The 21792-nt window shown below is 37.3% G+C and overlaps 1 protein-coding gene across 1 annotated transcript in view; it reads left to right on the top strand.

Annotated features, from left to right (window-relative positions):
* The first annotated feature begins 6697 nt into the window (after positions 1-6697).
* Liprin-gamma (liprin protein kazrin) overlaps positions 6698-21792 on the top strand; it is a 125041-nt gene continuing 109946 nt past the window's right edge. Inside the window, exon 1 of the mRNA XM_074099689.1 lies at positions 6698-6909. The gene's annotated coding sequence lies outside the window, so the exon portion shown is untranslated. The remainder of the gene's footprint in view (positions 6910-21792) is intronic.

The raw sequence follows: 21792 nt of genomic DNA, 5'->3' as shown, positions 1-21792 counted from the left end.
CAATTGAAACATGTTTCAATTGCCACCAAATTTTTTGTTTCAATCGCCCCATCAACCTCTCTGCAAATATTAAATTACGTAAAAAAAAACGGAACACCGTAGGCTTACACAAATCGCTTTATTTTAGACTACAATACTTATAGATTATAGAAGTTTAGGAAAATGGAACATACTACTCATGGTTATTAATCAAGAAAGAATAAACTAACATGAAAAATACTTACTTTTGGGTCAAAAAGTAATACGGTCACTTAAAACTGTCCAACGAGCTTGGAGCCGCGACGCGCTCTGCCGACAGGTTTGTACAGGTTTGCCGATCTCCTCGCCCCTTGGACCCCCACCGCTAAGACTATCCGTCTCGGAGTTATTTGACTTGTTTCAAATGACCCGCGTTTCAATTGACCCCAGCCTCCCCTACGGACGTCGTTGCGGAAGCCATGGGGGGGAAGCTGCGAGCGCTTATGTCGTTATGTCACGAGCGATAAAGACAGCAATATCCAAACCAATACCTAACGTGGCCGCGCGACCGGCAGGGAAACTTCTCTTAAGTGACATCAATTTACATATTTAGCCGAATTCAATAACATTTCTCGTGACATGGTTTTTGTTAATATTAATAAATGACAAGTCAATGTGTGGATGTAAAAAAAAACAGATAACGTTATTCATTCTGCATGCTCCTGTTGTAATGCCCCGCCTGGTAAACCAGTTAGATCGTAGGTGTTAAACCAACTGGAGTGGAGGCATCATGCATACTAATTTTTGTATAAGAATACCTGTAATTTCAGGTAGGGACAGACTGATGCAACTTAACAAGCAATTGCGGACCTCCTGCAATGTATTATAAAAGCTAAAATACTTTGTAACAGTTTTTCATAGTCTGCACGCCATGAACAGCAATGATATTAATATGTAATGCGAGGCTAAATGATACATATCATGTTAAATTACACCTACATCAGTTTGTACACGCCTTTGCAGCGGGGGACAAGGCATCGAACTCCTACGAAATGTCAATACTAACGCATGTCTTGATCACGTCGCCATGCACGCACACCTTTCAATTAACATTACATGCACATTTATAACGGACTAGCTTTTCTTGCGACTCTGTCTGCGAAGAATTCGTTTATTGCTATTCCGTGGAAATTTTTCCAGGATAAAGCTATCCTTTGTTCTTTGCAGTGTCTCAAACTATCTCCATACAAAATTTCATCAAAATCGGTTTAGCGGTTTAAGCGTGAAGAGGTATCAGACAGACAAATAGTCAGTTACATACTTTCGCATGTAAAAAATTAGTAAGGATAACTAATACCGCTGATTTATTTTTCCGGCTTAGTCTGTATCGACGAACTGCTCAAAATTGGGCTTTTGTAGGTACAGATGGTAGTTCGAAAAGGATTTCTTTTCGAACTACGTACCTAAGTAAACATGAGAAAACGTACCTACATACATAATAATTATGTTCAATGAAACATTGAGTGGTATCACCGATACTGGAAGAAAATATACACAATATCATTCTATTTCTCTTGTTTGTTAATTTTGTGATCACTGGTTTATCCGGTTACCTTAACCTTGTCCGGTTGCCCTAAGAATCAGACTCGCCCTTGCCCGATTATTTCAAAGCAACAAAACAATGCGCTCGACGAGTAACGAAGCTGCTCCACGTCAGTAGGGTTGCTATCGCACGATCGCAAGCGCATTTTGTTAATGGGGGTGATCCAAGTGGCCAGGGAACAAAGAGAAGCGAAAACGTTGTCCGCTGGAAGCGAACTCTTGCGACGGAGTAATGACCTAGATAAGAGTTTAACTACTTATACATACACAGCGGCACAAATTTTGGCCCTTTCAAAAATTACCTATTACATGCATTTGAGGGCCAGATTTTTTGGCGCACAGTATACTTATTGTGTGTGTGTGCGGTGCGGGTGCGGGTGCGTGTGCGTGTGCGTGTGCGTGTGCGTGTGCGTGTGCGTGTGCGTGTGCGTGTGCGTGTGCGTGTGCGTGTGCGTGTGCGTGTGCGTGTGCGTGTGCGCGCGTGTGTATGTGTACATCATAATACAAATAAAAATTATGAAGATGTCGTCAGAAATTTTTAGACGTCGACTACGTGTTTGCCTTGAAGGGGGGTTGTTTGGTATGTTTTATTTAAGCTAGGTTAGTGAAAAATAAGTTTGTAAGTAATTTAACTTCTCATGTTTATTTACGACAAATTAAACAAGCTGTTAAATTTTGTTTTATGTAGTTATTCTAAGTTTAGGTTAGTTTATGAAATTGGATTTAATTTACTCGTTATTTACTGATATTTGTAAGTTGTATATATTTATATGTATGTGTACCTAAGTATATGGTTTCGGTTTTGTCCAACTTGCTCCAAAGTTAGAATACGAGCAATCGGCTGGCAGCTTGCCATGCTACGTTAAAAATAGCTCCCACTTGTATGATTCGGCATAAGTATATATTGATTAGATTAGATTAGATTTTTAGAAAAATATGGCTCTGTCCATTGAGGACAATTTGCCAGTGTCTAGTAGGTTTTGCCGTTGTACGTAAAAAAATTCTAGAAAACGAAATATGAGAGGTAATGGTGGATGAACGATGACAGCCCTTTGAGTGAAAAGTCTATATGTCGGCGGCCGATCGTAAAAATCCGCCAGATCACGAAATTCCTAGGCATATCGTGAAATGCCGCCATTTCATGAATTGGCTAAGGGACATCCGCCATATCGTTCATAACTCACCGTTTAGCGATTTGCCTAGTGACGTTTAGGCAGATCATGAAATTCCTAGGCATATCATGAAGCGCCGCCATTTCATGATTGGCCAGTTAGGCAGATCATGAAATTCCTAGGCATATCATGAAACGCCGCCATATCGTTCTGGCACTTCGCCGGCCGCTGCCGCGGCACGCTCGCATCACTCGCTCGGCTCGTGCGTCGTGATCACAATTAATACTAACCACTCCTCGCTTCGCTCGTCGTACTAAATTTTTCTATATGAATAACTAACAACTAGTGAATAGGTACTTTATTTACCAACAAAATACTAACCTCTAAAATACGGGCAGACGTCCATGGTTTTTTCACATTGTGCACAGAATCCGTTTGATTCACATAAAAAGAACGGAGCTGATGTTCAAAAGCTCCTTTTGCACTTCTCTTTGAATTCAGTCACTATTTCGGTTTAAAGATCATTTTGTTGTGACGCGACATTTTCACGCGCTAAACAAACACGGCCGGTCAGCTGGTCACGGCCGCATTGCATACGCAGCGCCACCAGTGGCCAAATAAGAAACTATTTTACGATGTGCCCGGTATAGAGCTAGGAATATCGACGAATGCGTTGCTCTAATCGATCTGCCGTATTATTTCTCAGGCACATCGTGATATGCCTGGCCAACGTTTAGGCATATCATGAAATGGCGGCGTTTCACGATATGCCTAGGAATTTCGTGATCTGGCGGATTTTACGATCAGCCGCCGACATATATATTGATGATTGATCAATTGTGTTTATTTATATAATGTAGAAACTGGAAGGCAAAGATCTGTCAATGACAATGAGACTTTCATGTTTGTTGAAATATAACAAAGGATGGATTAGTAATTAAGTAGAATTTTCCCGAATTGATGAAGATTTGGTATTTATTAGGTAAGTATTATTATCCTGCTAAACCTTTCTTATAAATAACTAAAACAACAAGAGAAGTTGTACCTCATGGCGTCCATAATTCCTCTTCGAAATGGATTGAACGCAATTGTTTTTGGCACAGAGTAGGTATGGCAATATTATAACGTCAGATACTTACGATCACATGTATGTGAAAAGATTAATAATAATTCTATTCCAGCTTTCGCACTAAGCCTAATTGCACACATCTGCTGCCTGAACTAATACGATTTGCTGTGAGGTTTTAATTGCACGAACACAGAAGAGTTATATATATATGAGTCAGTTAATTAATTAAGCGTGCACTAAAATTATTTCGTAATAGTGATGCCAAATAATAAGGGAGACTATCTTATTTTAATATAACCTTATTAGCTTTATGTTATTATAATAGTGAACTTATGTTTGTTTGTTCAGTTGTTTCAAATAATGGCTCAGGTTAATTAATTAAACAATATAATAAACTACTTACGGATCAAAGGAAAATTAAATTCTTTTATAAGACAGATCTCCAGCGACTGAAAAAAGGAGCTGTACTTACAAGATTTTAACTCTTTTTTCCCGACTGCGAAGAAGGAGGGTTATGTGTTTGACGTGTATGTCTATTCCTATGTCCTCTCGTAACTACTCAACGGCTGGACCGATTTTGATAAATGATACGTCATTGGATTCATCTTGATGACGCGAGTGACATTGGGGACATTAAATTTTTGAAAAATTAAAATGTTGGTTTTTGGCGCCAATTTGTAAGTTTTCAAAAAATGTTTTTTCATTCAAATCTATCGAGTAGGGTATCAAATTAAAAGCTAATGATTAGCCATTCTAAATATACACGGGTTATAATAGTTATTAATATACCATTTTCACAGAACTATTTAAAAAGTAGGAAAAAAAATAATAATTAAAAAAAATCAAAACCCAACTGCCTTAAAAATACTAAAAAGAAGAAAAAAAAGAAGAAAACAGTCTTCTAGTGCCTAGAACTTTGTTAAGTAGCTAACTAAAAGTTCAACAGTCGGGACCCATTTAAATCGTGCACTCAAAATTCATACCTAATGGTCCCGACTGTAGTTGTAGCCCACTAGAAGACTTGTTTTCTTATTTTTATTTTATCAGTTTGGTCAGGTGACTTCATGGTCATTTACCTCTGTCACAGAATAGAAATGGCCGATTTGAGATACCTCTCTAAACTGTTATTTCTAATCTGTGAAAGAGGCCTGTGCGGTAATGCGGCCTGAGTTTTGGGTTCAAACTTTCGAAGCCTGCGGCGGGAAATCTACAAGTTTTATTTCAGCTTATATTTAGTTTTAATTTAGTCAGTAAAGTTAATCTTTAAAATATTTCATAATTTTTAAAATGTAAATATTCCCAGTAGTGTAAATAGGAATTATATATTTTTTTATACTTATAAATTCGACAAATGGCAGCAACGTCTTGTACTTGCGCCGGCGGCGTCCCCGGAGGTCAACGCCGGGCGCAATGACAACCCCAAATAACGCTCCCAGAACTTCGCCGCGGCCCTTACACGAGCCTCATAGAATCCCGTTTAGCCCACATACACTATGCTTATTATAGTCGTGAATGCCTGTCATTCGCCGCTACGGTATTTCATATGAAAACAAAAGAATGTTATTTTTTATATTAGTAATATTTGACCTTTATGAAAATATTGTGATGTAAGGATACGTTATGGATATAAAAAGTGCGGCATTTTTATTAGTATGTGTATGAAATAGGAAATGTATACCTCAGTATTAGTACGAGGAGAGGAAAATATGGCTTATTTTCATGTAATTAGGACATAGATAGTTTAAGTCATTCTCATACTTAGGGGCTGTTTCACCATCCATTGATTAGTGATTTAACTACTAAATAGAGACGGCATCACATTTAACCGTCAGTTAACACTAATCAATGGATGGTGAAACAGCCCCTTAATGATACATAATTTCAAATAATTCCGTAATATTTCAGCAGTTTATTGGGTCATTTTAACTCAACACTGCCATATACGTTTTTTTGGAAATATTCAATATTAGTAAAGTGTCACGTCTTTGACGCGGTACACTCTGAACATCGACCAATGTATGGAACCATTTGTTAACTACAGCAAAAAAATCCTGAAAAATAATTGCATTGCTATTCATTCAAACTAACTCTACTTTTTGACTTTGACTTTTACTTAAGAATGACGTAGACGAAACGTAGTTTTCCTAAAATAAAAAATATTAGTTATTAAGTAGTTGAATAAATTCTACCGCCACCATTGCGAAGCGTGAGGACGCGCTTAGAGCGCCAAGTTATGAGCGATTAGCGGGGGCTGATAACTGGTGAGCGAGCGTTAGCGTCGAGCGAAGCGGGCGGAGGAGGCGAGCGGGGTGCGACGCGCTGACGTCACTCGCGCACGCGCCGTCGCTCGGGACTCCTTGCTGTGCAGAATATGGAGAGGCTTCAGATGCATCACGTACGTCACACATAAATTAAAATATTAATTTTTGAGGTTAACCTATTCTTTGAGTTCGCCTAATAGAAATGTCTAAGTAATTAGTATTATCTCTTCTTAGAAGAATTAACACGCAGTACCCTCATGACCAAGAGTGAGATTATTTGTTTCTGGACCAAATGTTTTTTTAGGTCGAAGGGTGTGACTAATATACGTAAGTTACAATAGCACGAAACTGCGATAGATAATTACTATAGCTATCCTTTTTTAAAGGTTTTTAATGCTAAATTATTTTAACAAAAACCCAAAATAACTGCAAATAATATCTTATATCATGTTCACCATCCATGTACATTTTGAGTGGAAGCCTGTGCCCAGCAGTGGGATGGTGATGATGATGATGATGATGATAATGTTCACCTAATAAGTAACATTAAAATGAAATTTGTATTAAATGTCGCCAGTGTCTTTGTTCCCCTTACAATTTTTTTCCACGGACTTATGACGATCTTATTGTTTCATCTGAACATCAACCAAGCTCTGCGCACCGCGATCCGTGTCGGCGTCGTCGGCAGAGCCACCAGTCGAGTCGCTCGCGCGCGCTGCTACGATCGTCGCTACGAGCTACGACGCGTAGCTCTCGACTACGCTGCTACGGAAGCCTACAAAACTACAATTAAGTTCACCATTGTGACTGTGAATACAATTTAAAACAACTTTGTGTGTGACCTTATCGTGGTATTATAATAACACATGAATAAGTGAATTATCGCAGGCGCGCGCGAGGACACAAGGTGGGTGAATATTGAATAACGAGACACGAATAGGTATTGAGACCTCAGATGCGAGTGCCTAATGTCAAGGACGGAAATATTGATCAAGCACGCCAAGATCGTTGCCTAGTTGTTTACATAAGGTTTTGTTTACGTTATAAATTTAACTAGGACTGGTATAACAAAAAGGTAAAACCCGAAATGGGGTTGCGAAATAATTATAATGAACAGGTGCCGTCTTATAGGTACGTTACGAGCTGGATGAATTTAAAATGGCTTCTACCTAAATAACGCCCTTTAATGATTAGGATTTGCTTACACGAGTTACTTTTGTGTTGATTACTGTTATTAGCAGTTCATGACTATATTCAGGAATAATTTATGCACATTGAATTGAGTGCTAGGCATTTAAGACCCCGATTAGCTTTGAGCTGAAACAGTCGCTTTGAAGTGTGGTTAACACAAAGGTCATAATAAATATGTTCTTTTGTTCAAAGAAAGTTATAAACAGAAATTTATTAGCATGTGAAACAAGTGACTACCTACTAATTGCAAAAAATATAGCATAAAAGTTTTATTTTTTGTTTCTTTTTCCTTAGGTACGTTGGTGTGCCTCAAATTAAAACAAAGAAAAAAAATACGGTTTTTTTTTCAGAAACATCGCCGAAGCTTAGTCAAAAATAATAATGTTACCTTATTGTAAAAGTTTTTAATTAAAATATCGAATAAATAATTAATAGCTTTCAAATATTTTCCGCGTTTCTTTGTTCCAATATAAAATTATTCTTTAAGGAAAATTTACTACTAATGAACAATTCTATCACTTTTTAATAAAGCAATATTAACACTTCCCGAAAACTGAAAATACTCATTTGTTTCTCATTACTTTTTACGATCGTTCTAATTCGCTGTACCTCGGAGCGTACCTTAATTAAATCATTAATGTTTTCCCGATAACGATAACCGCACCGTTCCAATTGATTTCTATCACAATCATTATCTCGTAATAGTAGAGGTTGGGCTTGCAGTAGCTTTATTGTAAAGTAACCATTTGAATGCAAGGCCATGCATTATGTGGGGGTGTTTTCTTTTGTGCGCGGGCCGCCGGCGCCGCTTCAAATTGGAAATTGAGGATTTTACTGTTTTTTTAGGCGTCCGGTAGTGAAATCCTTTGAATAGATTCGTGTGTTTTTCCTTCTTTGAATAGATTCAATGCGTAAAAGCCTTTGAATCGCTTATCGTCGCGGCTGCGAAACCAATTCCTCTGTTCAATTAGGTAATAATTACCCGATTGAATTTGTATCTTTTTTTTCAGAGCTGGGTTTGGAATTAAGTGCTATCAAAAGTTTATTTATCAAAAATGTTTTGCCGGGTCCTGGTGGCGGGTTAATGGTGCCGCTCGGTAATAGGTACATGTACATTTTAAGTAATTTCAAGATTTTTGTGCATTGACGCCTCCAGTAAAACAGAAATAAGATAATGATAAGACTTTGAACAATTTTCAATGATTCATTTAGATTACAATTACATTAGATATATTTGTTACGGGATATAGACCGTTATATTTCATTTAAGGTAATCACAGTCTACATCCCGTAAAAATATTTAAAAAAACCAGGCAAGTGCGAATCGCGCACCGAGGGTGCCGTACACATTTATAGGTATGTAAGTAAACGGGAATCGTATCTTGAAGATATTTCTCGCTTTTTCCGAGTGATTTAACACACCCAGTGTATGCAGAGCCCTACTCTCAAGCAAAATGTACCCAGTATGGGGTCAGATTATATTGGTCATTGATATTTACAGACAGACATAAAAAATAAAGATTTTCAGACATTTCTAGTTGGTTGTGTTATAATAGTTACCTTCATACCAAATTTCAAGATTCTGAGTTCACGGGAAGTACCCTGTAGGTTTGATTCCCTTGCGAGTTTCGAAAATTTGCGGAAATTTGCAGCATATACGGCTGCATCTTTTGATTACGTTGGCTTAGAAGTTTGATTTTTTGACAGCTACAAGGGTCAGTAGACTTCAGTATTTGATATAAATTTCAGCTTGATACCTCCACGTGTTCCCGAGAAAAAGGGTCTTGACAGACAGACAGACAGACGGACAAAAAGTGATTCTATAAGGGTTCCGATTTTTTCCTTTTGAGGCCCGGAACCCTAAAAATTAAGATTTGCAAAACAGATTACAAAATGGGAACTATAACAATATAAATTGGGTAAACTGTACAGGCTAGAGCCAGTTAAGCCCATTTTATGCTTAACAATGCAAAAGATAGCTACCAAAGAATCTATGGTCAATTGCCACGAATAGCCGCCACATAGTCGTAGCCGGAGCAATAAACCATGGTACATAACCACTGATTCTGCAGCTCGTAAGAAAAGTGATTAGGCGCAAGCTACATCGCTCCTTCAATGAATGCATCGTTAGGCTGAGTGCACACTATATCCGCCCCACTGCCCTCATAACATGACACACAGCGTTTGTGATACAGTTCTATAAAAATGTACAGTCTGATTGTATGGGATAGGTACTCAACTTACGGTGTTCATTATAAGAAAGTATTTTAAACCTATATCTTGAATGTACCTACGGGCACAAATATTAATAATAATCGGCAGACAACAAAATATTAGGTAGGTACTTACTCGGTGAATCACACGTCACACAAAATAAACGTTTCAATGGCACTTCCTCACCAAATATATTAAATAGGAAAGATATTATCATACATGGGTCCGGGAATCCGACATCAAACATCGACGGAGCGTGAAGCACAAATAAATGTTAGGCACGAGATCGAATTTCATTCTCATCCTTTCAATACGGGTACAATAAAACTGAGAAAAAGAGCACAATAAACGTTTTATTTTATCATATTTGTTTGGCAAGTATGATGGCCGGACACCTTACTGAACTTAGTCGGTTTTACTGCCCCTCGTAACTCAAGAAAAGGTTTGCTCGTAAAACTAGCTTGTTAAGAGTACAGCGTAGTTTTGTACTAAAGAAACAATTTGATTGCGTACTGTCTACTGTAGCCACTGCCATCTTTATACCTAAAAAAGTCATTGTCTGTAGAGTTACATGGTTAATTTTATTGTCTGTCTGTCTAAACAAAAAAACATTGTTATATCCAATTTGCAAGTCAAACGCTTACACAACCAGGCCAACGCGTTCACGTTGATGGAAGTGAAATTACCGATTTTATTGCGGACAAAACAAAATATACATGAAAACATTACAGCAGTTTCCGAGATCTAAATAAATAAATAAACAAAAATGACTAAGTATTAATAGAAGTTCCTTTATTATTTATAGTACATTGTGTATTAAGGGCGGTAAATAAGGAATTACGAACGAGAGTCTATTAGAAGCCCGAAGTCGAAGACATGTTCGTAACTCTAGTACCGCCCGTGCGACATACAATGTTTTTCATCACATTTGCGAGTAAAATTTTATATTTGTAAAAGAAAAAATATAATTCTTCCAAATATTGGCGATACCTTAGGCTGTGCTCTTGGCAGCGCCGCCCTCTACCTCCCCCTCTCGCAGCATGCGCCGCAACGTGTGTAGACGATTTAGTCCTGCAGCAGGAGCGCGCGCACGGGCACGCGGCACGGCGGAGCGCCATCAGTACGGGCACTGACTCATTTACCGACCTTGGGCTTCATGACAAGAAAATGTGTACGCGCAATGACTCATTTACCGACCACGGGTTTCATGACAAGCACATTAAGGTCGAGGGTTTTATTTGGGGGGTTGCAACCAAGGTAGCCTGCATGTTATGACACTGTTTACGAGCAAGTGTGATGAAAAATATGTTAGATATGTATTTAAGTAAGTACCAAAATGATATTAATGTCACAAATTAATATTATTTTAATATTAAAAATTACTTGTTTGCTGATATTATATTATAAATGTTAAGTAAAAAAAAAAAAGTTAGCTATATTACGAGCTTGCTTTACGCATTCGACATTTTTCCTTGTCGACTAACTGCACTCTGCTCTGTCGGTCTGTCGTGTGTCGGAGCGGTAATGCATTACCATATCCAATGAGTTGATATCTTTCCCTGCATTCGTAGGGCGAGGGGTGTCGCTGTTCAGCAAACAGAGGGACGCGGGACCTGTGCGATTGAGCGCGGCGAACTGCGAGCTGGCTTGGTCGCCATTCAATTGTGCAAGTTTGTGGCTATGATTTCGCATGCCAGTATCAAAATAAAATAGTAGGTTTACGTAAATTAAGGTTATGCGTGAATCTACCTGTCTTTACTTTATGTGGAATACTTTAACAAAAAGCTCCCTAGAATTTAATTTTCATCATCATCATCATGAGCCTATATACGTCTCACTGTTAGGCACAGGCCTCCTCTCAGAATAAGAGGGCTAGAGACGTAGTTCTCACGCGAGCCCAGTGCGGGTTGAGATCTTCACACAATCATTGAATTGCTTTGCTGATTTGTGCCGGTTTCCCATTGTTACTTTAACGTAAGTAATATTTTTTCACCCATGGAAATGGCCACATAGCTGGCATAGGGTCAGTATTTTGAGCAGTTGAATGAATGTTAACCAGGCGTCGATAAATATAGCTGGGTCATAGCTGGGTATTAAGATTATCTTCTGCCATCTTTGTCGACACAAGTAAATAATTGTTCATTCCCTTATTTGTGATCGTGAGATAACCATCTCCCCCAAATCCTACGCGTTAACCATATTCAGCAATGACGGAGCATATTCAACGATAGTCACTTTTCGTCAGATATCTATTGATCTGATTTATACCGGAAAATCATATTCCCATCGAGGGTATAAAATAAAATTCAAAGCAATATCTGCCAACCTCAATAGCGTTCGACAGTGTGAAACGACCTTTAAGTGACTTGGTTTTTCTCCTTTCCGCTTGGTAGACTAGAAAAAGATGGAAGATTTAGGGCTGGACAGGGTGAACAACTTGAATCAAGTGTCACTTACTTGAGTGCACTTCAGTGCGTTTGAACATGCGTTGAATACGTGTTTTAGTGACACCATGGGCGCACTAAATCTATGTTTAAATAGAAGTAAGAAAATCTACACCGAGCACCACGTTATATCTTTAAAACAGTTCAAATTAAATTGTTGATTGCCAATGTTAATTGAGAGCTGTAATTTTGTACCTACTGTACAAGTGCTTTAAATTCAGTGCAAATTTCACCTCATTCGAATAGTATTCTCGAGTTCCAAGATTTCAAAAATCTTCCCGCGTTCTCTTGATTCTGTTCTTCAGCAATAGTTGCAGTAGGTACTTTGATTAATTATACCTGAGTAGGTACTTTACAAAATATTGGAGTAGGCAATTATACTTATTGGATAATCGTGACTAATTCACTTTATTTTCTTATTATTTTCAAAAGAAATAAGTAAACATAAAATTTTTGATAGAATAAAATCATCTTTGAAGAAATTTTGTGAATATTTCACCACAAAGTCCTTTTCAAGGTTAAAGGCGCCCGGTTCATTAGCATGAATCATCCCACTTTTTATTCCTTTGACTTATGAATTTCAAATGTTTTAAGCTCAAAGATGTATCTAATTTATAAGAAGAGAACAACGATATCAAATATTTGGCTTGGCTATAACATTATTGAAGGCTGTAGGTATTTAACATTCATATAGTTTTTCAGTACGAGTATGTATTTGTTGTACTTATACAGTTTTGTTAACGATGAAGTTTGAATTTAAAAAAATAATACGTTCATTCATGTCGTATGTACTTTAAATAATGATGTTAAATCATGCGGAAGACCTTGAGTAAAGTTTTTGTAAGTATTATGAGAAGCATGTTACTTAAAATTTAAAAAGTTGCAAAAGTTAAAAGTTGTTTGAAATATTTTAAGGGTAAATTTTCGACAATACTTTCGCGCTAAGTGCCGCCACGCTGGAATTTGAATGGAAATTGAAAAAGTTTTATCCCCCGTCGGATAAAACACGCGATTTAGAGGAATTTAAGATTTATTTGATATGCAGGAGCCGCTTGCCGCACCTGGGGACACCTTATTGAGGTTTAGAGCTAATTCGCTGGCAACTTCATTGATGTGAAACAACATTACTGCTAACCGTACCTGCATCAACAAAAGCCGTCGAGGCGTTTGCGTTGCGAATAAGGCAGCCGGTGAATTTAATGATGATAATAATCATATTTATATCAGAAAGATCTATATAATCATAATTATGTTAGTTAATTAATAGCCCATGAAGTTAGTCAACATTAGACCTTTACAAAAATCTGGTGTTTCAAGTATCCATAGGTGTTGGTCCTCAGTTAATTTTAGGTGACTCGATTGTTTGCCTTCTGTTACAAAAATAATAGATATGTTTCTGCATTTATTTTTATAATCACGTGCGTGTAATACCTAATATACTAAAATCTGTTTGAATTGTCTATATTTGTAAGTTACGTCGAATTTACTCCTTACAGACAAAGTCAATTTATCTTTTACTGCAACAGTTACTTAAAACAAAGGTTAGGTAACAGGTTTAATTACATAATAATTGTGATAAACGTGCGACTGCTAGTCACTATTACAGTCGAATTCATAAACTTATGAGCAAAAATTTGATCAAGAATATCTGAATACGACTCTATTGTTAACGGCATTAAAGCACTTATATGCCGTTAACAATAGTGTCGTGTTGAGATATTCTTGATCAAATTTTTGCTTACAAGTTTATGAACTGGACTGTACAGTAACCACTATCTTTAATTTTATGTTATTAGTAATAGAGGTGACAGCAGGACGTCATCTATTAGAGATTGCACGTTAAACACAGGACCTTAAATTTAGCATTCAGAAATAAAACAAAATTCAAAATTCAAAAAATTCAAATGATTTATTCAGTAAATAGGCCGCAATGGGCACTTTTACACGTCATTTTTTTAAACTACCAGCGCTTTCGGAAAGACCATCATTGCCAAGAAGAATGCGCCGCAAGAAACTTGGCAGAAAGTCATTTTTTCATAATAATATAATTACAAATAAAATACTTAAAAACTATGTCATACAATTAAAGAAAAAAAAATACAAAAAATAATAATAATAAAAATACAGGGATGTATGGGGTCCCTTAGTTACAATCATCATCATCATCATCATCCCAGCCTATAGACGTCCCACTGCTGGGCACAGTTACAATACTAAACACTAACTATATCTACGTTCAGTGGAAGTGTAGAATGCTTCCACCGTCATAAATTTTAAAATAAGCATCAAAAATAAATTTATAAAACAAAGGAGCAACAGCAGGTATCTCGAACATAGTTGAATAAAATGCAAAAAATCTCGGCACATACGTCGATTCCAAATATTTATTTACTCATTCCAATTTGGCGTTATTCGGGTACCCCGAGGCGCGTGCAGTGCGAGCTCCGTACAACAGGTAGGTAGCTACAATCGATATTTCCGGAGCCACCCCAGAGAGGGGAGGCCTGCAAACAGACGGAGGAAAGGTTAGAAGTGACACTTAGAACGGCACTACTATTCTCATTTCCGAAAATATATTAGAGGTTACCCCGCTCGCTTTATTTGCGCCATCAACCCTTCTGGATGTTCCTGGAACATAATGGGTATGACCGGTTCTACATTGATAAAAGGATAATACTTATAATAAATTTTTGCTTGCCAATGCGGAGTTATGTGTGTGTTCTAATCTAACGTACCTACAGGTTTGTTAGTAGTTGAACATTTTAGAATATTTAGTCTTTTGTGCGCTTATCTTCCAAAGAGTTCTATTTCAAAACTTCAAAATATAAAAAATAGTATGTTTATAGTTGGAAATAATAAGAAAGACCCTTTCTTAGGTGTATGTTCATAGTAGTAGTATACAGGTATGGAATATGTGCCATTTTTCTAATTTGGAACTTCAACTTGTTCATACGTACAGATTACCCTTTCATTCAAGAAGGACCTTACTTAAGTTTTTCCGTTTTGGTGCAAAAGAAAAAACAGCAAAAATATTTATAACAGGCCAAATTCACCAATGCTACAGAAAAGTGAATTTAAAAAGGAAGCGGATTTATTATAGTCTCTATCTGACCGTAGGGTATAAAATATTTAAATTAAGAGCCCTCTGTTTCGCGTGAAATTAAGTACTGCAATCTTTTATGACGTAATTCTAGCAGTTATCAAGGGAAGACACATAACTTGTTCACCGAGATTATCCATTCAAAGAGTTCCATTCAAGGGTCTGTGGAAAAATACGCTTCTGTACTCCGCAAGGGTTCATAATTCGTCCGGACGAGGGTAACATTTACTTATCGACGTGGAAAGGTCCTATAATACATTTTGCTGCCTTCGTCTCTGTTTTAACGGAAAAAGAAAACTTTTAGTCTGCAGACGTGATGCGAAAAGCGCAACTTGAATTTTTTGTGAAAGATTTTTATAAAATAGTATGTTTTATTTTTTATTTTTGTGTATAATGTAGAGATACTTTGTAAATATTATGAAATCTGAAGTCAGTTATGATGATATTATTATTAATCTCTATATTTATTTTTTTATTCGTAGGATTAGGTTTTTATAATAGTTATAAGAAGTAAAATACAGAAAAGTACATACAAAATAAAAATATTATTATAACTGGCGTGCGTGCCTTTTTATCTCTTTCAACATCTTGGTTTAATTTAAAGTCAACTCTTGAATTGTCATTTTACTAATTTTGTCAATTAATGTTTTATTACTAGTAAAATGGCGATATTTTGATCCTCTACACATTTCTTTTGTTATGTGAGAAGAAGTTTTATTTAGTCATCTTGGAAATATGTACCTACTCGTACCTATTGTATATAGTGTAACCACGCTGATCTCTGGACTATGACAGTGTAATATAGCCGCTGCGAGCGTGCTCCAAACTTTACACATGACTTCATCTGTTATGATAACGGAGGAAGTAAGTGATATTGCCAATTACGGTGCCGAAGCGATTAGCGACAATTTGGAACGATGCTCGAATATCTCAGTTAATTGGCGTTTATAATTAGAGAATTCGGTTCGCCGAATTTGTCCAATACCCACCTTATTACCACGAAATCGCTCGCTACCTTATTTAATTACCGCGTTTGTTTTCAATATAAAAATTGAGACGGTTAATTAGATGATTTCGGATTACAAAAGGGGATTCTGCACCTATTCAATTCAATCCTCTCCGGGTTGTTGTTATAATAAATGAGGGAGAAAATTGAAAGATGATTTACTGTTATTGCTCTAAAGACGTTTTATGTTTCCTTTGAAGCCGGTGTACGTAAATAATACATTTTAGTACACGTGAGTGCCTATAAGTAGGTAATATATTAGGTATACCAAAGTTTCGGCGAATAACGTTTGGCAACCTGTTTCATTTCGCAACAATTCATTTCCTGCGTTCCTTGTGGTCCTGGTTAGTTCAGCAGGTCTCCATTGCTATTCGGCGGGGCAATGCTGCTGGTGTAATGGGGACTTTTGGGTCAGGCAGGACTCTGGACGGGGATCGTGTATGTTAAAATTTGTTGTTTGTTGTTGTGTTGTTTATTGAATAGAATAGAATAAATTAATTTGGTGTAAAAAAAGTTTGTACATGAAATGAAACATAAAACACAAAAAACAAAACAAAAAGAGTACAAAGGCTAACTCTCTGTAAGTTTCTGCTACTACAATGAAAGCCATCTATTTGAAACTACAGCATACTTAATTGTTACAGGTGCCCTGTATCTTATTCAATAGATAACATTCTTTAGACCATCATCTCCATGTTTTCATTATAACATTGTGAAAAGAGGTAATCTTTTTAGTGGATAGTTTTGTTATATTAATCATAAAATAAAATAGTCCTTAAGTCCAATTCATGACATAAATAAAAACAATTTTGAGACAAATGTCTATGATAGGTATGACCTTGCCCTTACTTTCTTTTGTATTTGCGACTGTGAATACAAATGTTCATACAGTCAAGGTCAACAATATAGTTACCACAAAGTCTCAAAAACTTTGTTCCCGCGGCAATAAGGTAGTGTGAGTAGAGTATACAGATAAAAGTGCTACCTACTTTGTGTGGATAATATCTGCATAATATATTATATTTTATAAATCTAACTGTGCCTAATTTTCAAGTTTACGTAATGCTTCTAAAAATTTATTAAGCATCATTAGCTGTTGGCACACATTTTATATAAAAATCCCACGAAACGTTTAGAAGACAAGGGTATCTACAAGCCAAACCGAAATATTTTGGTACATGAATACACAAAATTTATTCTCTTTAAGAAAGTAAATTACGAGGGAATACTTAAGAAGTCAAACCTCGATGGTATATTAGATGTCGAATTGACGCAACAATTCAGGTTAAAACCCGTGTCGCATTTCCTTGACGAGAGAATCCCTATATTTACGGAACTAAGCTCTCCATGCCAATTGGAAGTCGTTTGTTTAACGAATTGTTCTTATTGCCCGCATCGTGTTTCGTGTATTCAAATGTTTTAGGTATCGCTATTTTGTCTATGCTAAGGTTTTTATGAGTAACTAGCTTTTGCCCGCGGCTTCGCCCGCGTGGAATTCGGTTATCACTCGCTGTTCCCTCGGGAACTGTGCATTTTTCCGGGATAAAAAGTAGCCTTTGTCACTTTCTGGCCCATAAACATCTCTATGCCAAAAATCACGTTGATCCGTCGCTCTGTTTCGACGTGAAAGACGGAAAAACATACAAACACACACTTTCGCATTTAAGTATAATATTAGTATGAATACCTATAGACATGGACATTACATATTCACACTTAGGTAAGTATACATTAAATTCCATCTCACTATAATATTATAAATGTGAAAGTTTGTAAGTCTGTTTGTTTGTTACTACATCACGTCTAAATCGCTGAACCGATTTAGATAAAATTCGGTATACAGATAGTTTGAGTCCCGGGGAAGGACATAGGATAGTTTTTATCCAGGAAAATTGCAAAGTTCACGCGGGATAGCGATAACAGAATTCCAAGCGGACGGAGTCGCGGGTATTTAACGGCTAGTTGAAAATATAAGTAGAATCTGTTACCCGCAACTTTGTTTTCGTCCCACCGTGGGATTCCAACGGGAGCCTTGCATTATCCTGGTATAAATGAAGGCTATGTTTAATAAGATAGTGAGATTTCATTCTGTGAATGATTTTTTAAAATCGGTGCAATAGTTACATAAATTCCAGACCACCAACCACCAGCCACTGGCTTCCTGGGACAGTGTTTCCAGAGCAGTACAGTTTAGGGGTCTTTATAAAATGAGCCTATCAGTCTCTCAAAAGGCCGGCAACTCACCTGTGATACCCCTCGTGTTGGCAGACGTCCATGGGCGGCGGTGATTGCTTCCCATCAGGTGACCCGCATGCTTGTTTTCCCCTCTTCGACGACCGGATGGCCAAGTGGTTAGAGAGCGTGACTACGAAGCTTGAGGTCCCGGTTTCGAATCCCGACCGGGGCAGATATTTGTATGAATAATACGAATGTTTGTTCTCGGGTCTTGGATGTTTAATATGTATTTAGTATGTATTTATTTATCTATATACATAAGTATGTTTATCCGTTGCCTAGTGTCCATAGTACAAGCTTTGCTTAGTTTGGGACTAGGTCAATTGGTGTCAAGTGTCCTATGATATTTATTTATTTATTTGATTTTATTTATTCTTATATAAAAAGCACCTTCACAATACTTATGTCCCTTTGTTATCTTGACCACAGAGACGTAGTTGGTGTGATTGCAGTTAATTCCTCTTCCAAGTCCTTATTACACTCTTTACAGAGCGGGCATGGTCGTCGGTTGAAGATTGGTTGCAAACCTTCACAACGAATTTATTGGGAAAATAGTGTGCTAGTCACTCCTTACCTTCCACATCGTCTCTCACGTCAGGTCCTTAGTCACCTTTTACGATACCCACGGGAAGAAATATAGGTCCGTCATACATATTCTAAAAACCGAGGAACGAGATCGTATAAATTAGAAATCTATTCTAAGCGTAGATAATACAAAAAACTACGATCTTTTTGTGTGGGCACTCAAAATAATTCAAAAGAATACGCGATAATCAGTAAGTAGAATGTCTTTAGGCGCCAAGACATTCTACTTGGGTTGTCGGGTCGGGTAAATTATTTTTGGCAATAAGATTATCATACTGGTCCACCGGGTTGACCAGGTTTTTTGTACGTGCCCACAGTTTTTTTTTGGTCCTGTCTCCTGAATTTTACATGAATAAGTACTTAAAAATTCTGCCTTTTTTGTAACATCTCTACTTAAATATTCGTTAACGGCTACCCAATCCGTACAACACGACACGACTCATGTCATGAACCTCTGGAAACATTTGCCGCTTGATTCATTAGAGCCGGATTGGCACAATTGCGCACGAATCGGGCCCGCGCCCGCGCCCGCGCCCGCGCCAACGAGTTTGATTGACGGCCATTTTGTGGCACAGGTAAAAACTGGGTGTGACAAAAATAACACCTGTTCTGGATTGTTTCATGAATTCTCGAACAAATTTGTGTTGTTTGTGCTTATTAAGTACATACGTAGGTACAGACATTCGTTTTTCAACGTTGTGAGGTATATAATAAGGACTACTTTTTCACAAAGAAATAACCTTAAGTACTTATATATTTTTTTTAATTAAAAGTATAGGTGCTGAGTCCATAACAACGAACAAACAATTTTATATAATTCAGTACATTTTCGACTAGCACTATTGAATTCTAATGATTGAATAATTGACTACCTAAATTGATTGATCGAAGACCTGCGCATAGCACAACAGCCGATAAATCCAGCAGTGTACTGTACGTAAATTAGACTGACGAGACAAGTATCAAAACGCCACGTCAAATATCTCATTTAAATCTTTTACCAAGGTTATACCTACCCCATAGCAAACGTTTTTAATTTAAATTCCGCTACAACAACTTACCCACCTCGTCCACGACTTCAAACCTAGTGTTTCCGATACAATCCCGCGAAAGTTACAATAACATAATAAAGGGTGCGTTCGACGAGTTTGGCTGAGAGCAATATTATGTAGTGCCGAGGGGCGCCAATCGATACGCGCCCCTGGCGGCCTAATGCACCCCTGATACTGACACACCGCTTACAATCATTTGTGTGGGTTTTAATATTGGCCAGTTTTTACCCAAGTAAGGTGATAATGGACTTAAAAGTCCATTTAGAAATCGATTTGTAACAGTACTAAAGTTGATAAAATAATTTAGTTACACACGGTTCAACTCACGATTAAGTCCGGTTAGTAATTTTATCAAATACTAGCTTTTGCCCGTGGCTTCGCCCGCGTGGAATTCGGTTGTCGCGCGCTGTACCCTCGGGAGCTGTGCATTTTTCCGGGATAAAAAGTAGCCTATGTCACTCTCTGGCCCATAAACTATCTCTATGCCAAAAATCACGTCGATCCGGCGCTCCGTTTTATAATTAAAATCGCAATCGGCAAGCATTTTTGGCACTTTCGGTGTTAGGTACTCTATTCTAAATTAGTAAAAATCCGGCCAAGAGCGTGTCGCACACGCCCAAAATAGGGTACCGTAGCCATAAAAGTAAAAATTAAGAAATATTTTTCTAAGGATTTCGTATTTTATACGGAATCTTCCAAGTTTAGGTATATTTCATATCTTAGGCTGCTATTTACTCTGAAACTACTAAAATTCTCAAGCAAACTTAGCCGTTATAGTTTTCCTTGTAAGTTTGATATACTACTACCATCCTGAATTTTTTCAAATTTTTCCAGTCACCGGTATAGATTTCAGAGGGGGGGGACGCTCGATTTTAATGAAAATTTGCGCTTTAAAGTTGAATATTTTGCAAACAAATCACTGAACCGAAAAATTGTTTTAGCAAACAAAATGCAATAGCAAACACAGGGTTGGATGAGAAAAAAAAATACGTCAATGGGAGGTACCCTAAAAAAAAATATTTTTGTTTTTTTATTGTACCATTTTGTTTGCAGAGTTTACATATATCTGTGCAAAATTACAGCTTTCTAGCATTGATAGCCCCTGAGCAAAGCCGCGGACGGACAGACAGACAGACAGATAGATATGGCGAAACTATAAGGGTTCCGTTTTTGCCATTTTGGCTCCGGAGCCCTAAAAATGTATCGTTTGTGTACACAATATACAATAGAAGTATTTTACTCAGCCAAGCCTTTTAATATTTTGAACTCAATTACTTATATGAATAAATTGGACGCCTACGAATCAAAGTAGAGAAATCTCCTTAAATATAAAAAAAATCGAAAAATCAAAAAAGATGATTCATGTTTCAAAAACGTCACCTTGACTTACTCTATGTTGATTTTTTGCACATTATACACTACGGTTCTTTGCGGCTATTACCTTTCTATCGTATCTTTATGTTGTATTCATTGTCGTCGTTATCGTCTCAAGCAAATTAGGATCACGAGTCGCAAAGAGTATTGTAAAGCCGCTGATCAATGTAATAGTCAGACCTACAAGGTTGGCTAAAAAGTTAGCCTAACGTTACGGTAGTGTGTCATGAGAAACAATCATCGCAAAGTTGGCAATGCAGAGTCTATTGAACGAAACACAAACAATCAACTCCATACTAATTGTGTATACCGGAGAAGGTACATAAAAGATCTGTTGAAACCAGTTTTTGGACATAGTTGAATAGTATGCTCAAACCTGGTGATTAACTACCTTTAAGTAAGAAATGAAACCAAATTATAATATCGGAATTCATAGATGCTTAAAACTCTATATTGATTTGAAACCTATAATAATAATACACACATATGGACTGTATTATGGTTGACGACCGGATGGCCAAGTGGTTAGAAAACCTGACTACGAAGCTTGAGGTTCCGGGTTCGATTCCCGGCCGGGGCAGATATTTGT

This window comes from Choristoneura fumiferana, chromosome 17 (genome assembly GCF_025370935.1).
Source record: "Choristoneura fumiferana chromosome 17, NRCan_CFum_1, whole genome shotgun sequence".
NCBI lineage: Eukaryota > Metazoa > Arthropoda > Insecta > Lepidoptera > Tortricidae > Choristoneura > Choristoneura fumiferana.
The sequence above is the reverse complement of the archived record's forward strand: the minus strand, read 5'-3'. Positions and strand labels throughout refer to the sequence as shown.